This window comes from Octopus sinensis, linkage group LG11 (genome assembly GCF_006345805.1).
Source record: "Octopus sinensis linkage group LG11, ASM634580v1, whole genome shotgun sequence".
Classification (NCBI taxonomy): domain Eukaryota; kingdom Metazoa; phylum Mollusca; class Cephalopoda; order Octopoda; family Octopodidae; genus Octopus; species Octopus sinensis.
The window spans coordinates 69,706,435-69,721,890 of NC_043007.1; the positions used below are offsets into that span (position 1 = coordinate 69,706,435).

General features: G+C 33.6%; 1 protein-coding gene across 12 annotated transcripts in view; it reads right to left on the minus strand.

Moving 5' to 3' along the window:
• The window catches only part of LOC115217030 (echinoderm microtubule-associated protein-like 2), a 236,370-nt gene that overhangs the window by 67,181 nt on the left and 153,733 nt on the right, over nt 1-15,456 (minus strand). The window lies entirely within an intron of this gene.

Here is a 15,456-nt window from a genome sequence, read left to right on the forward strand (position 1 = left end):
TAATTTTGGAATAATAGAAAATATGTACTTGTATTGACCACTTCCCCTTTAATAAGGGACTCTGGCAGAAATGTCAGAACTCCTGGAAACCTCAGCAGTTCCCAGTCACATTCTTGTTGATCTTTAGTAGAAAATATCTTGCAGAGGATATCTATTACAAAATTCAAAGATCTAAAGTTAAACTAAAATGCAGGAAAATTTGATTTGAATGTTCTTTGATTATTTATCCAAACTTTGATAATTTCAACCCAGATAAATCAATTTTTTAAAGCTTTCCTTAACTGACAAGTTCTTATTAGTTAGTAACCAATACTTTCTCTTCAAATAATCCAGTATAAAAATGCTTGTCTATTTAAAGTCACCTATCCAATATAGGTTAATTAAGAAACAAAAAAGTAACTTACTGAGGCATAGAAAAACTTACACATATTTTGTTAGGAATTTAAAAAAAAAAAAGCAAACATTCATCTCAAATATTTTGACACTTTTAGACAAATAAAAAAAATATTTTATACAAATAAAAATAATAATGCTGCAAGGAAAGCATTTTAATAAGATGGATAATTTCAATATTTATATGTCCACTCAGTTAATATGAGTAATTTTGAACAGTTTGTGCAATCAACAATGAAATAAAAGAGTTAATGGATATGTAGTTGTGATATCCTAGTCCACTGTCGTGTTTTCAGGATTACAAGAGACTGAAAATATTTAACATTCTTTCACATGAAGCTAAATCACCTACAACAATGAATGTTTTAATCGTTTTAGAGAATAGAAACTGAATAAAGACACTGATATCACTTCTCAAAAGTAAAGAAATGTGAACAAAAATATAACTGGATAAATACAGTTCTTTCATTTACACAAGTGTAGGTTGGTTCCAGTTGAGACAATAAGAAACAACTCATTGTTTACTAAGAGAATAAAAATATACCAAGTACAATATGAAAAATATTGACTGAAGAAAAACTAAAGGCCAGAAATTTGCTATATATATATTCATCAGGTAAAGTAATTAAGTTAAAGATAATCTGTTTAAAAGCCTATCTGAGATTCAACCAAAAAGTAACAGCACAAACTCCCTCATTGCTTTCAACAGTTTGATTAATCATAGCGTAACTAATGTTTTAATAGACTTGGAAGACAAATTTATGTCGAGTTAAATATTATCAACTCACTCATGTTATCACAGTTTTCTCCAGATAACAAATATAGAACTAATATTTAGTTTTGGCATAGTAGACATTAAATATTACTAATTTTGACGTATCTGTACCACACCCATGAAAATAAGGTATCCAGAATAATAACAATAAATTAAGAACCTTTGATAAACAATAAAACTTTGCAAATTTTGATAGGAATGAGATTCATGGAAATTTTTAAGTAGCTAAAACTTTGAAAACTACTTAAGACTACATCATTGTCACTTTAAATTCACAATTAAAATTGCTGGAGATACGTAGCAATTTTATCAGTATTTTTTTTTTATACCAACTAAAAATAAGTTAAACAGTTATTAACCTGACTGACATGGAGGTGGGGTATGAAGATCACAACTACACACAGTTCATGATTGAAGTATATCTGTATGTAAGAAAATAAATTACAAAAATACAACAGAAGTTTTAAAAAAATTTCCTCTGAAATGAATTTCAAATTTGTTTCATTTGTTGAACTGAAAATTGTAAATGAACAAAATATATTAAAATGATTAGAAAAAACTTAGAAAGTATAAAAACAAACCTGGATTTTTGACTGGCCATTTTAAAAGTAAATTGGTAGAAGTAGCTGTAGAAGTTATATAAATCAGTGTTGCAAAAATGCACAAAACTTGAAGTTAGGTTTAGGAGCAACGGAAAACAGAGGTCTGTATGTAGTGAAGTGCTAGGAGTTACTAGATACAAACTGCCTATCCCATACTTTAACAATGTCAAAGTAGCAGCAGCAGCAGCAACAACAACACAACTCAGCTATTTATATAGTCTCAATAAGACAGAAGGTCAAGGCTGTTAACCACTTGATCAATATGTGATTCAAGCATTAATCAAAAGAAATTAACAACCAATGCAGGAGAAGCAACAATAAAAAAAATTATACTTTTAGCAACAAGTGAATTTTATGAAATTGTAGTTGTAATAAAAGATAAAACAATTTAAAGAGAATGCTAAGAGATAAAGTAATTTAAATACAGTTGCAGATGGGTGTGCCATGTAGCGAGAAAAATATGACACACACAAATACATACACATAACACACACAAGTTTGTTCTACTATAGAGAGTACGAAGATGTGACTTTTCAAACTCCACTTTTACAGATCAAATCATTCTCATGTTCAAAGTTTAGGTAGTTTGTTGGTACACTCATTATAGCATCAACTTGCACTTTTTTGCTGTGGTCCATGTTTTCAGTCCGAATAATATTAGTGAACTTCACCTTTCATTCTTCTCAGGTCAATAAAATAGAAGTATCAGTTATGTTGATATTTTCTTGGGATTGATATAGTATTTCTATAAAGAATTCTAATTTTGAATGTAATAAAAAAAAAAAGCAAGTATCAATATCATTTTAACATTCATTTATCCACACTGGCATAGCATAGGTGCGCAGAACCTATCTAAACTATGGACCTCACTTTAGAGAAATTTGATGAAAGCAATGTTGTTACCCTAAACACCAACAAAGCTTTTTCCTGTGTCTGAAATGTAAATCCATCAAAACTTCCCACATACAGGTTCTGCCCACCTCTCACCTCTTGGATTAATAGCTTCTTCCTATTAGATCACACAATCAAGCATACATTGGTAGAACTCTTTCTGCTCTACTCTCAACCAACTCTGATGTGCCCCAGGCTTTGGTCTTGGACCCAACTTTCTTCCTTCTATGCAGCAATGGCCTATATACTATTGCACCCAATAACACCCACTTTTATGCAGATTCCTTCCTAGCCTTCACTACCAATCATCAACCAAATGCAATCAAGACACCAAATGCCAAATCTGCATTGATTTCATAAATAAGAGATCCTGGGAGCAACCTCTAGTGGTGCCATACCAACTTTGTCTTTTAACAGCAAATATATGTAAGCACTATGCATTTCAAGAAAACATCATCACAGCACAACTTTTACTAAATGTGAGTGGCACACAGCTACAGCCCTCATGGTCATTCTAAATATTGGGTTTAATTATTACTGAGAATCTCACCTGGTGAAAGCACATCCTTATCATAGCTTAGACTGCTTCCCAGAGACTGGTTCTCTGCAGGGCACCTCCCAACAACTGCTGTTAGTTTACTAGCCTCAAGTAAGTCCCACAATGCAGTACTGGTCCAACATCTGGTGGGGTGCTGCCACACACACACATACCTAAACCACACCCAGAAAAGGGTCAATCAACTGATTGGCAATAAATAACTAACAGATAGGTTCCAGTCTCTGGTCTACATGCATTTTGTCTTTTCTATCACTACCATACTGACTTCTACTCCTTACAGTTGGGTGGTCTCATTTTCTGCACTCAAATACTCCTGATCCACTCATCTCTCCACTTCTGGCACTAAGTCAGTAAGACAATAAGCATTCCAGTAGACTTGATCAATGGAACAGCCTGCTCAAGAAATTAATGTGTAAGTGGCTGAGCACTCTACAGACATGCATACTCTTAATGTAGTTCTCAGTGAGATTCAGTGTGACACAGAGTGTGATGAGGCTGGCCCTTTGAACACTGGTACAACTCATTTTTGCCAACTGAGTGAACTGGGGCAATGTGTCTAGCTCAAGGACACCACACACTGCCTTGGTATCAAACTCATAACCTTACAATAGGTGAGCCAAATACTCCTAACCACTAAGCCATGTACCTTCACTCTCTGCCTCTAGTTATCTTTGTTGTGTATAATCCCCTTTCTCACCCCTGCAATAACTACTTTTCCCAATCCTTCCTCTCCATAACCTCATCCCACCAGAATCTTCTCTGTTAATCTCTTTCCTGCAGATATTGGTCTGCAAAAGTTGAAACAAATCATTAATGGCATCAAGCTCACAGGTTTTGGATAGGCACTACATTCTTCCCTTCTCTTCCTTAGTCTTCCTTTCTCTTTTATGCTGTGGGTAGTTTTCCCTGTCAGCAAATAGTAATTTTGAGCCCTCCACAAAATATTCAATTCAAATTCTATCAAAATTAAATATTGAAAATTAAATAAAATCTAACCCTTTTTAGTTTTAATTTCGGACTACAGACATGATTTTGGCAGGAAGTTTCTAGGGAAGCCATTACTTGCAAAATGTTGCTAGCGCAACATATTGCTTTGTGTTTTTCTTTTATTATAGTAACTTACAGAAGAAGAAAAATTTAAGTTTTTTAGATTATTTTTCTTTTTTGCTCTTACTGCAATAACAATGATACATTAACTTGTTTGTATATAATCCTCACTCAAACCTATTTATTTCATTTAACTCTCTTGCAATCTTCACAGTTTCTTATACTGCAAGTCAGTTCATTTTTATCTCAGAACTACATATGGAACTTAGTAGTAATCTAAATTTCCCATCCAAGAGATTAAAGTTAAAATTTGCTACATTAATTAAGCCCACTCTATCCCATATCCGGTCTATGACCCTAAAAAAACTCTAAACACTTTCCCTGCTTGTTCAACATAAATGTTTTACTTTTAGCATTTTCAGCATTTTTTTTTTTATATCAACTGAAACTAAAGAATAAGAATTTACAAGATGAAGTCTGGTGATCTAAACTGTGAAGATAACACAATAGAAATAATTATTGAAGAAATAAGACAATTATTCAGTGTGAAAGAAGACGTTTGTCCAACCACAATATGAATATTTATGAATTTCATAGAATTTCTAATAAAGATGACTTTAAAATATTATGCATAATACATGCAAGAACACTGCGTGAAAGTTATTGAGTCAAAGAAAGTGGGGAACATTATTATAAAATCATTATTTAACTTTTGTATTCTACACTGGCACCAGATGGATGCCAGCACAAGTTCCAGTTTTTGTTGTGATATTATAGCTTATGTATCTCAGTAACTCAGAGAGCCATGCTAGCAGAGTGCAAAGTCCTTGTAGGGCTTCCCATGCTGGACAGGTCAAAGAATAGGGGCCCAATATGATATGGACCACTGATCATTTCTCAGGTCAAAATGGGTTTGCACAGGGACAACCCATACTACCTAGAAAAGAATGAAGTCATAGAAGCAACAAAGACAATTCAAAACCAACAAGACCTGAGACAGGTCCTTCAGGGAAACATAACATGGTGCAGCAAAATCTGAAAGGAAGCTACAAGGCCAACTCCTCTTCTGACCACCAAGAGAAACACCAAAATTACAACATGGAACACCAAGACAACGTATAAAACAGGAAGAAAGAGCCAAAGCAGAAGATGGGGTGGAAGGAAAGGTATCAGTGGGGATGGATAGTATTAAAGAAAATAGGACAGAATACAAAAAAGCCAAAAACCTTACAGAGAAATATGAAAAAAGGTTAGAGGGTTTTTATTTCATAAGTTGACAGTGTTAGTGGAGATATTAAAGATGTTTGTTTATAGGTGATAGAGATGTAAAAAGAAGGAGCAAGAGAAAAATATTGGTCATGAAAATTAAATGAATTATGGTTTTTGAAACCTAATTTAAGTTTAAAAATATAGTCTCATCAAAATTTGATTTTAAAAAAGTTTAAGAAGATGAAATAACATTTTCAAATCAGAATCAAAACTCTCTTCAGTCCTTACCATAACCGTCAAAGACAATGTCATCACATTCGAAATTTCTTTGAACATGTCTTTTCCAGCAGAGCTGGCCTGGAACTAAACTGCTACTACTCACCCTCACTATTTTCTTTTAAACTTTTCAGCTGTTTGTCTTGCTGTTCCATCATGTAATTCTAATGCTTCTATCAGAAATTTCTAAATGCTCGACATAGAAAACTATGCAACTACCATTTTGTGTTAGAAAATGAACAAGTTCTAACTGATAAAACAAAATCAATAGATTGTGAGAGTTAGTTTAAAGTTAGTGGATCAACAACACCAATCTTTGGAGCCATCTGTAACAATACAAATGGCAATGTTGATTCACTGAATAAGTCATCCAATTTTGCATCAAAGAAATCAATATCATTTTAAAGCTAAATTCTAGGACATTTATTTCAATGAGCCAAATAAACAATGACATTTCAATAGAATAGTTAGTCTCCCGTGTATTCTGTTTGATTAAATGCATTTCAACCATTGTCCAAATTGACCGTGCTGTTGTTCCAGCTGTCATTGATTATCAATATAAGAACTGTTGGAATTTTTGGACTGATTTTGTATCCAAAGAAAAGAGAATTACAATTAAGGAAGGAAAACCAAACACATCTCACTAAAAATTAAGTACTGTAATTTGAATTCAGAAAGAACATTGATTGGAATGGAGTAAAATAACAACACATACTCAAGCAGGCCTAAAACTGGCTATTTGTTAAAATCAAATAATGAAACAACCTTCAGCTGGAGAGTTTAAGTGTCTTTATTTGAAACCACAGGAAACTATGAAGAATTAAAGAGTGTATGGATCTTATATTTGTTAGTAAAAAAACTGTATATAATGAAAGATGAGACTTCCAGTTATGTTGTGTATCTAATATATTTTCCACAAGCAAAACAACAAAAGAAAAACCAGCAATATTGAAAAGGTTAACTGATGAAAGTTGAGATGAAAAGCAGAATATAAGTATTTTAGTTAGATGGTGTATAATTGCCTCCCAAACAATGTACACTTGCATGGGATATGAGGCCAGATATACCACATATAGAATCTTCAGTGTCTGAAGTCCATCAGCAAATGGTTTGGGGACAATTCCCAGAGATTATTTCAACAATTAATTGATTTCAAAATGATGACTTGGCTGGCAAGGAACTCTGAGTGTCACAAAAATACTTTACAATAAAGAGAAAGAAAGAAATATGTAAGTTGCTACCATGATAACAACCAGCTGGTCACAGCTTAAAACAAAAAAATAGAGGTTCAAAAACACAGTTATGAAAAAATGGCAAAACAGATTTATGGATGATATAACCCTTCAGCACATTTTGGACTTAGTAATATGATCACTCAGCACATTTTAGTTTTTTTAAATTATGTAGCTCCTCAGAAAGTCACTGTAGTTAAAATGTACACATTGATTAAGATGCCAGTTGGGCTAGTAAAACAAAAATTAATTTCTGCACATATCATCGTCATCATTGTTGTTTAACATTCGCTTTCCATGCTGGCATGGGTTGGACAATTTGAGTGAGGACTGGTGAGCCAGAAGGCTGCACCAGGCTCCAATCTGATTTGGCAAAATTTCTACAGCTTGATGCCCTAACGCCAACCACTCCGAGAGTGTAGCAGGTGCTTTTACGTGCCACTGGCATGAGGACCAGTCAGGCAGTTCTGGCAACGACCATGATCAAAAGGTGTTTTTTACATGCTACCTGCATGGGAGCCAGTCTGGCGGCATTGGCAATGACCATGCTTGAATGTTTTTCACGTGCCACCGGCATATGTGCCAGTAAGGCGACATGTATGTATATATATATATATATATATATATATATATATATATATATATATGTGTGTGTGTGTGTGTGTGTGTGTGTGTGTGTGTGTGTGTGTGCATATATATTAAAAGAGGATATTAAATGATGAGAATGATGATATGGATACATATATGTAGATGGAAATATACAAATTGAAACTGGTGGTTTGTTTTGTTTTGTAATATGTAAATGTAATCATGTAAACATGCCCAACTTCAGACATGCATAAATCCTTGATAATTCAATGACATCACAAGAATCACTAGCTGCACACATTATTGCATAATGTAGTAATATTGATGAGACCAAATTTTAATGAAACAATTGTAAATTGTTGTAGTAAAAAGACTTGTTCACTCTGTTGTTCTTGTTTGTAATTGTAAAGGCTCTGCAAATATTTGTAAACTTTCAAACATGTTTGATAGAACAATCTTCAGATTACTGCCTTATCTGATAGTCTGTACCCCATGGATTAGCTTACTAGGGTAATCTCCAAGGTTAATATTTGAATGAAATTATTACATATGTATGTATATATAAGAAATGCAGAAAATATAATTGGCATTTTAAAACTTTATATAACATACAAGTGTTTCCATAAGCTAATTGGCACTTTTGTGGAAGCTGACCGGTGTTATTATGCAAACTGATTAACTCACATGGTATTAGCTGAAAAACATAGAACATGTTTTCTGCATTCTGTTATACACTCCATTCATGCATATGATGGGCAAGGAAGGGGATATAGCAGAATAGAGAATGAGGGAAGGTAAGATGATAGGATAGTGTTGAGGTGGCAAGCTGGCAGAAACGTTAGCACACTGGGCAAAATGCTTAGCGGTATTTTGTCTGCCGCTATGTTCTGAGTTCGAACTCCGCTGAAGTTGACTTTGCCTTTCATCCTTTTGGGGGTCGATAAATCAAGTACCAGTTACGCACCGAGGTCAATATAATTGACTTAATCCATTTGTCTGCCCTTGCTTGTCCCCTCTGTGTGTAACCCCTTGTGGGCAGTAAAGAAATAAGTGTTCAGAAAGGGAAAAGAAAGAGAAGTGTGGAGGGAAATGATGGACACACAGATACACAATAAGGCATACCCACACACACATATATTGCTCATATATATATAAAGAATATAATTATAATTAAGGGCACAGAAGCCACTGTGCTTATATGCTAGAGAAGGATGCCAAATATGTCCAACCAAAAATTCATAAAATAATTCAAGAAATCCTATATTGATCAATTTCTGCATAAGTATAATAACTCTTCCTTCATCAGTAGAATATACCAAGTATAATAAATAAAAATATGCATACATACTCATATAAATGCACATGCATAAATACGAGTATGTATAAATATTCACAAATATATACGGATCAAATTTTGGGACAGTTTATTTACTTCTGTACTATTCTGACCAAATAGTACACGTGTTGAGGTGGACTATGAACTTCGATTCATATATATTTGTGGATACTTATATGTACTCTATTTATGTGTGTGCATTTATATGGGTATGTATACATATTTTCATTAACTACGCTTGGTATATTCTACTGATGAAGGACAAGTTATATTTATCCAGAAATTGATCGATCTAGGATTATCTGAATTATTTTATGAATTTTTGGTTTGTCCAATTTTACTGCTTTCAACCTGCATATATTGAAGTGAATCTTGTAGTGGTTGGATGTAGTTGGTGTCTTTCTCTAGCATATGGGCACAGTGGCTTGTGCCCTTAATTATAATATTCTATATAATTATATATCTATATATGAATTTTACCTACAAGGTAACATTCATTAGTTTTTAATGATTTTATCCTTTAATTATGCTTATATATATATACATACATACATAGTTGAGAAAAAAATGTTGGAAATGAGGTAGAAGGGCCTTGGATGAGGGTAGATGTAAGATGTAATAACCACATTGATTGGCATATATCAGGATCTGCGGGTAAGATAGCAGACTTGTTTGTCTTGATGTTTTTACAGCCCAAGTCCTGGTTTGGCAGACATGGAATTTAGCTATTACCTTTGTAAACAGGTCTGTACATCAGCCATTTATAGGGTGCCCTGCCACATATATGCATGCATACAATGCCATTTATGAGCACCAACACACACACACACACATATTTATAGGCATTCTCATGCACACAAAGCCGTAAGTATATAATGAAAAAATTTAGATGTATATACAAGAGGCACAGGCTTGCTATGTGGTTGAGAAGCTTGTTCACCAAGCCATGTGGTCTTGGGTTCACTCTCACAGCATGGCACCTTGGACAAGTTTATTCTAGTATACCTGCTGGCTAACCAAAGCCTTGAGAATGGATTTAGTATACAGAAACTGAAACAAGCCTGTTGTGCGTGCATGCACATGATTGTACCCTTGTTGAGACACCATGTCACAGTTGTAAATGACCATCACTGTCACACCAGCAATGTTCACTTAGAAAGAAAAGACTTCCTCTCAAAAGACTACATGCTTACACCACATGCATTAATTTTTTTTGTGATTTATGCAATGAACTGCACCAGATTTTTTCTTCCTTTCTTCTATGAACACCATGGCCTTGCACACATTTCTGAATGCAGGGCCAGAAGATGCTTTGCTGCACTTTAAAACTACGATCACTAACTATATTGTTTATAACTCTTATATAAATATATGGGAAGCCCTTTTTTAAAAATTTCTTTTACAAATCATTTAAAATTGTGAAAACACTTACCTGTAATCAACAGACTACCTGGGAAGGTGACAGTGATATGCTGCGGTGTCATTTCTCTACAACCCCACAACTTGTTTCATATTTGGTATATGAAATCTAACTCAGATTATGTGTTCTAACCTAATGAAGTACTACTACGGGGAAGTGTAGCAAATTGTATTTTTTTAAATTGTAACAACACAATTTAAACTACTACGGCACACAACAAATAGGTAAAAATCAACAACAGCTAAATACCACAATCACAATGTGCATAATATTTATTACGTTCTATGATAAAATTTCATCTATAGTCAGGCAACTGATATATTTTTATGATTTTTATACTGGATTAGCTGCTTTTTCATCAAAATTTCCAATAGGATCAGGAGATGCTATATCAGGACTTGAGTGTTAAGTAACAGACAACTCAGTACTTAACAGTCATTAGTAACCTATTTTATACTATAAATTAATAAAAGTCAATAACATAAAATATTCATACAATACTTAGTTTTCGAGGCAGCAAGCTGGCAGAATCATTAGCATGCCAGGCAAAATACTTAGCAGTATTTTGTGTATCTTCAAATTCTGCTGAGGTTGACTTTGCCTTTCATCTTTTTGGGGTCAATAAAATAAGTACCAGTTGAGCATTAGGATCAATATAATCAATTATCTCTCCTTTCCCTAAATTGCTAGCATTGTGCTAGAATTTGAAACCATTATTATAAGTAGTGGAAGCAGTTGTAATAGCAAAGTTTCCCTGTGCTAAAATGATTGACAGATCAATGTTATATATTATGCAAGTCCAGAGCCAACTCTTTGCCTTCAGTCCCAACAGACTACTAGTGCCCAACTTGATTGGCCATAACTGGACATATCATGACCTGCCTTCTATATGATGCTCTTTGTCATCATTGATAACGACAGATGAACTAATATTTTATTTTTAGTTATAACAATATTAATATTATTTTTATAATATTAAAGGATTAATATTATTATATCATAATACTAAAAGATTGTAATATTAAGGATTAATATTATTTGCAAGTTAAAAATCAATCACTTAAAAATTTATGCTCATTATACTTATACACAGCTAATCATCATCTTCAGAGAATTGCTCTTAGTGACAACTACTTAAAAACATTAGAATTAATTTAATCCTAATGAATGAACTAATGGTAATCAACCACTTTCACAGACAATACGTGCCTCTACTATTTACTTCTTTACAAAGCAATGAAGTACCTACTTGTTAAAAGCTGCAGAATGTTTGCATAAGGACTTTATAACCATGTATTCCAGCTTAGTTGAAGCATTCAGATGTGAGTCAGAAGCATAGGACTTTAGACTGTTTTGGGTGGAGGAAGATTGTTCTCTGGAGAACGCATTTCTGTAGTGAGAACCATCATTTCAGAAGACATGCACATGGAATTGGTTTTATGAATAAACAGAACAACGAAGAAAAGTTTCAGACTGAGAAGTTATAGAAGAAATAAGGGTTTGTTTATAGATGGACAGAAAGCAACAAAGAATGCAATAACAAGAAGTTAGGAATTTGTAATTGTTAAAGATTAAAAATTATAATTCTTGATTGATATTCTTCACAAAGAAGTTGGTTTTATTTTAACAGAAAAATGTGGTTAAGGAGAACCTATACCTCACAATAATCTAGATTTAAGCAAACTTCATATTCTAGCAATAAAAGGATTAGAAATTTTAGCAATGGTGATATTGTAGAGGCTTTCAGAAATTAAATAGAATCTATTCCTTGGGTTTAAAGAAATGTAATGCAATTTAATGAGTCTTGAGATGACATGATTCAGTGACTGAACTTATTCAATGCCATCACAGAGGAATTAGAAATAAAATCCTATAAAATATTATAGTAAAGCAGTAGTTGAGATAGAGACAGTGGGTAATGAAAGAGAAGAGACTGGATACTTTTATAAGAGTCTGAGGGAAGAGTAACAACAAATGGTTAGAGATGGAGGTTGAAGTGAATGTGATAAACAAGGGTGGAAATGAAGTGGATGGGAAATACTAGTATGGAGAAGTGAAAAGTGAGAGATAGAAGTGACTCAGGAAGGACATATCAAGAGGTAGGAGCAGGGGAGATGCCGTGCAAGGTGTAGAGTGGTGAGGAAGGAGACCTAGGAGTATATAAGAGTGGCTATAGTGAGTGGGATGAGATGGCAGATATGAGGGAGTTCTGAGAAAGAGTACATATCTGAGGTGTTAAAATGGAGTATGGTAGAGGAGAGAAACAGCTGAAGGCACTGAAAGAGTGGTGGTCAGTAGAAATAGTGTGAATGGGGAAGAGAAGATACCAGAGATAAGGAATGGAAGTAGTTCTGAAAGGAGAGGGTATCTGGTAGCATAAAGAAAGTGCTGGCATAGTGTGTGTGTGTGTGTGTGTGTATCATTGCCAAACATTGTTTAAAGTCATTAGAACATGCCAATGTGACCAATATGGATTAACATATCTAAACATTAATTGTTTGGTCAGATTCTAAAAACTAATGATTGTGACAATTTAAAACTTATGTTTATTCAAGGTTTATCACTTTTCTAAGATCTTTATTTTTTGGATTGTATTATTAAGACAAATATAAATTTAATTGTCGCATTAATCAAATCCACTTCTCTCTGGGCTTAGATTTTAGACTGTTTCCAACTTCTAACAGTTTTCATTTTCATGCTAGTCCAAATGAAACCAATTGACCACTTTTTAAAACAGATATCTCAACCAGAAAGTCTGCATCTTAGGCAAGCAACTTAGTAATTCTTACGAAGTTATTCCATGAATACTTAGACTGGTCCCATAGTTTTTGGTAATTTTTGACCATAAGCACAGCTTGTTCAGCACCCCTATCTTTTATCATCTGGCTATTTATACCGGGCTAACTAGTCATCATTTAGTAAAGATCATGTTTGTCACTACTACAGAAAGTCTGGTATTTGTTCAACTTTAAAATGATGTCTCATAATAAAATTCCTCTGCAGCCTAAGTTCAAACATCATACTGCTAACCCTATTAAAAAATTACCAACCATATGACACAGCAAGTCTAAATCTTGCAAAGTTACAAACATGAATGCTATAGTAGGTACTTCTGAGCAAAATTAAGCAGAAAGTTTCATTTGTAATTCATCTAAATTTTATCATTATTATCATCATTATCCAAACGTCAGTAATTGTCAATATACATTAATAAGTGTTCACTTTACTTTCCAATGTCATTCTTACATCATTTGATTTTGTGTGCTAAAGTTTTGAGTAACAATACATAAATACCAGAGTTCCAGAAAACTAAAATAACATCAAGAAGAATCCATTGTCACTTGAAATATTTAAGATTTTTCTTCTCGTGGCCCATCATGATAACTCCCTTTTTGCTTGTTATAATGCTGTGCCACATTTTCTTTGCTAGCACTTGACTTAACTACCATTTATCACTCACTCATGTATTTTTAACAACTTTATAATATTCTCAAATATAAAACAATACAGTCATTGAAAACCAGACTAGTCATCACTACAAACTTCACAGATATATGCATATAAGTGTTTGATAAGGGAAACTTCCATATTATTAAAAATTTACTGCCAATCTCATGACAATGAAATCATATAATATACATTTTACAGCCCAAGAGAATAGATAATTTTTGTACAAATCAAGATAAACTTTTAGGTTTTATTGATATTTTAGATTCAGTTTAGTTAGTATTGCTTTGTTTTTTTGTTGTTTTTTTTTAAAGGATATCTATTTTCCAGGACATGATCAATAACAAACAGCAGGTTGTAGAAGGCTGTTACTGAGCAGGTTGACTTGAAGTTAACTAAAAAAGATATGAAGTGCACAAAACACCAGGTACAAAAGAATGCTGTAATTATGTGACCTCCTAAATCGTGTGGTTTGATCTGAACCTCTGGACTGTTACATTTGTAGCGTGAACACAAGACCAACTGACAACCCATCATTTCCAGGGTCTTTTTGGGTGCTGCAATTGCAGATATGAGGAACAGTTTGGGTTTAGGTCACCTGATATTTACACGAAGTCACTTCCTTGGCTACTGTGCATCTGTAATTGGGGTGGAAGGAAATTTTATTGAATGGCCTATGTCTGGCACATTTCTATGGAAATATGATGGTGTACTGTTTTGTGTCTTGGTTTTCATCATGTTTTGTTTTGTTCATAAATATGAAATGCATCCTGTGTGTGTGTGCAAATGTGCATGTGAGAGGGTAGGTGCTGACATGGTAGCTATCTATGAATATGCATGTTGGTGCTTGAGTGCATTGATATGTACTCGTACTAGGACAATGATACATGCGAGAGTGAGAGACAGACAGACAGACAGAGAAAAGAAAACATTCATATGACATTACTTAATGAAAAAGATTGTTAGAAAGTCACTGAATATAATGCAGAAATGTCATCACCTAAATTCAAAATAGAAACCTTAAATGTAACGCAATGGTGCTTCAAAGTTTATACACTAGCACAAAGTTAATAGGTCAGCTGAAGCAAAAAGAGTTGGATGATTAAAGAGGTTTTCTCATCTAGTGCCATACAACAACCACTCTAATATAATTATACCACAAATAATGAGGTCAGTTGTGTCTCTTGCATTGTAGAGGTTGCACTGAGGAATCAAGGTCCATAACTTTTTAGAAAGATTTGATTTAAAATTAAGTAAGCAGCTAATCATTAGTTTTCAATTTATTATTCTCTGATGATCAACTGAATATGACAGTCACTCAGGGTTCATCACAGATATCTCTTGCAGACAGGACACTATCAACATGGAACAATTTGTACTCAAAACCAAACTAATGAAACACTTGACAAATATAACCAGGCATAACTACAGATTCTTTTCCTCCACCCCTGACTTTGGATGATCATAACTTTCAGAAAAATGGATATTTTTTTAATGAAATTTTTTACAAATATGTGTTATATCATGTAGATTCCGAAAATACAAAACTTTTAGGGGAAAATGTTTTATGAGGGGGTGGGGTGGGGAATTTCATAAAATTCACTGGCGTCCATTTCAAATCGTCTTAACTTTCAAGAAAACATTTTTTTAATGAAATTTTCTACAAATATACCTCGGACTA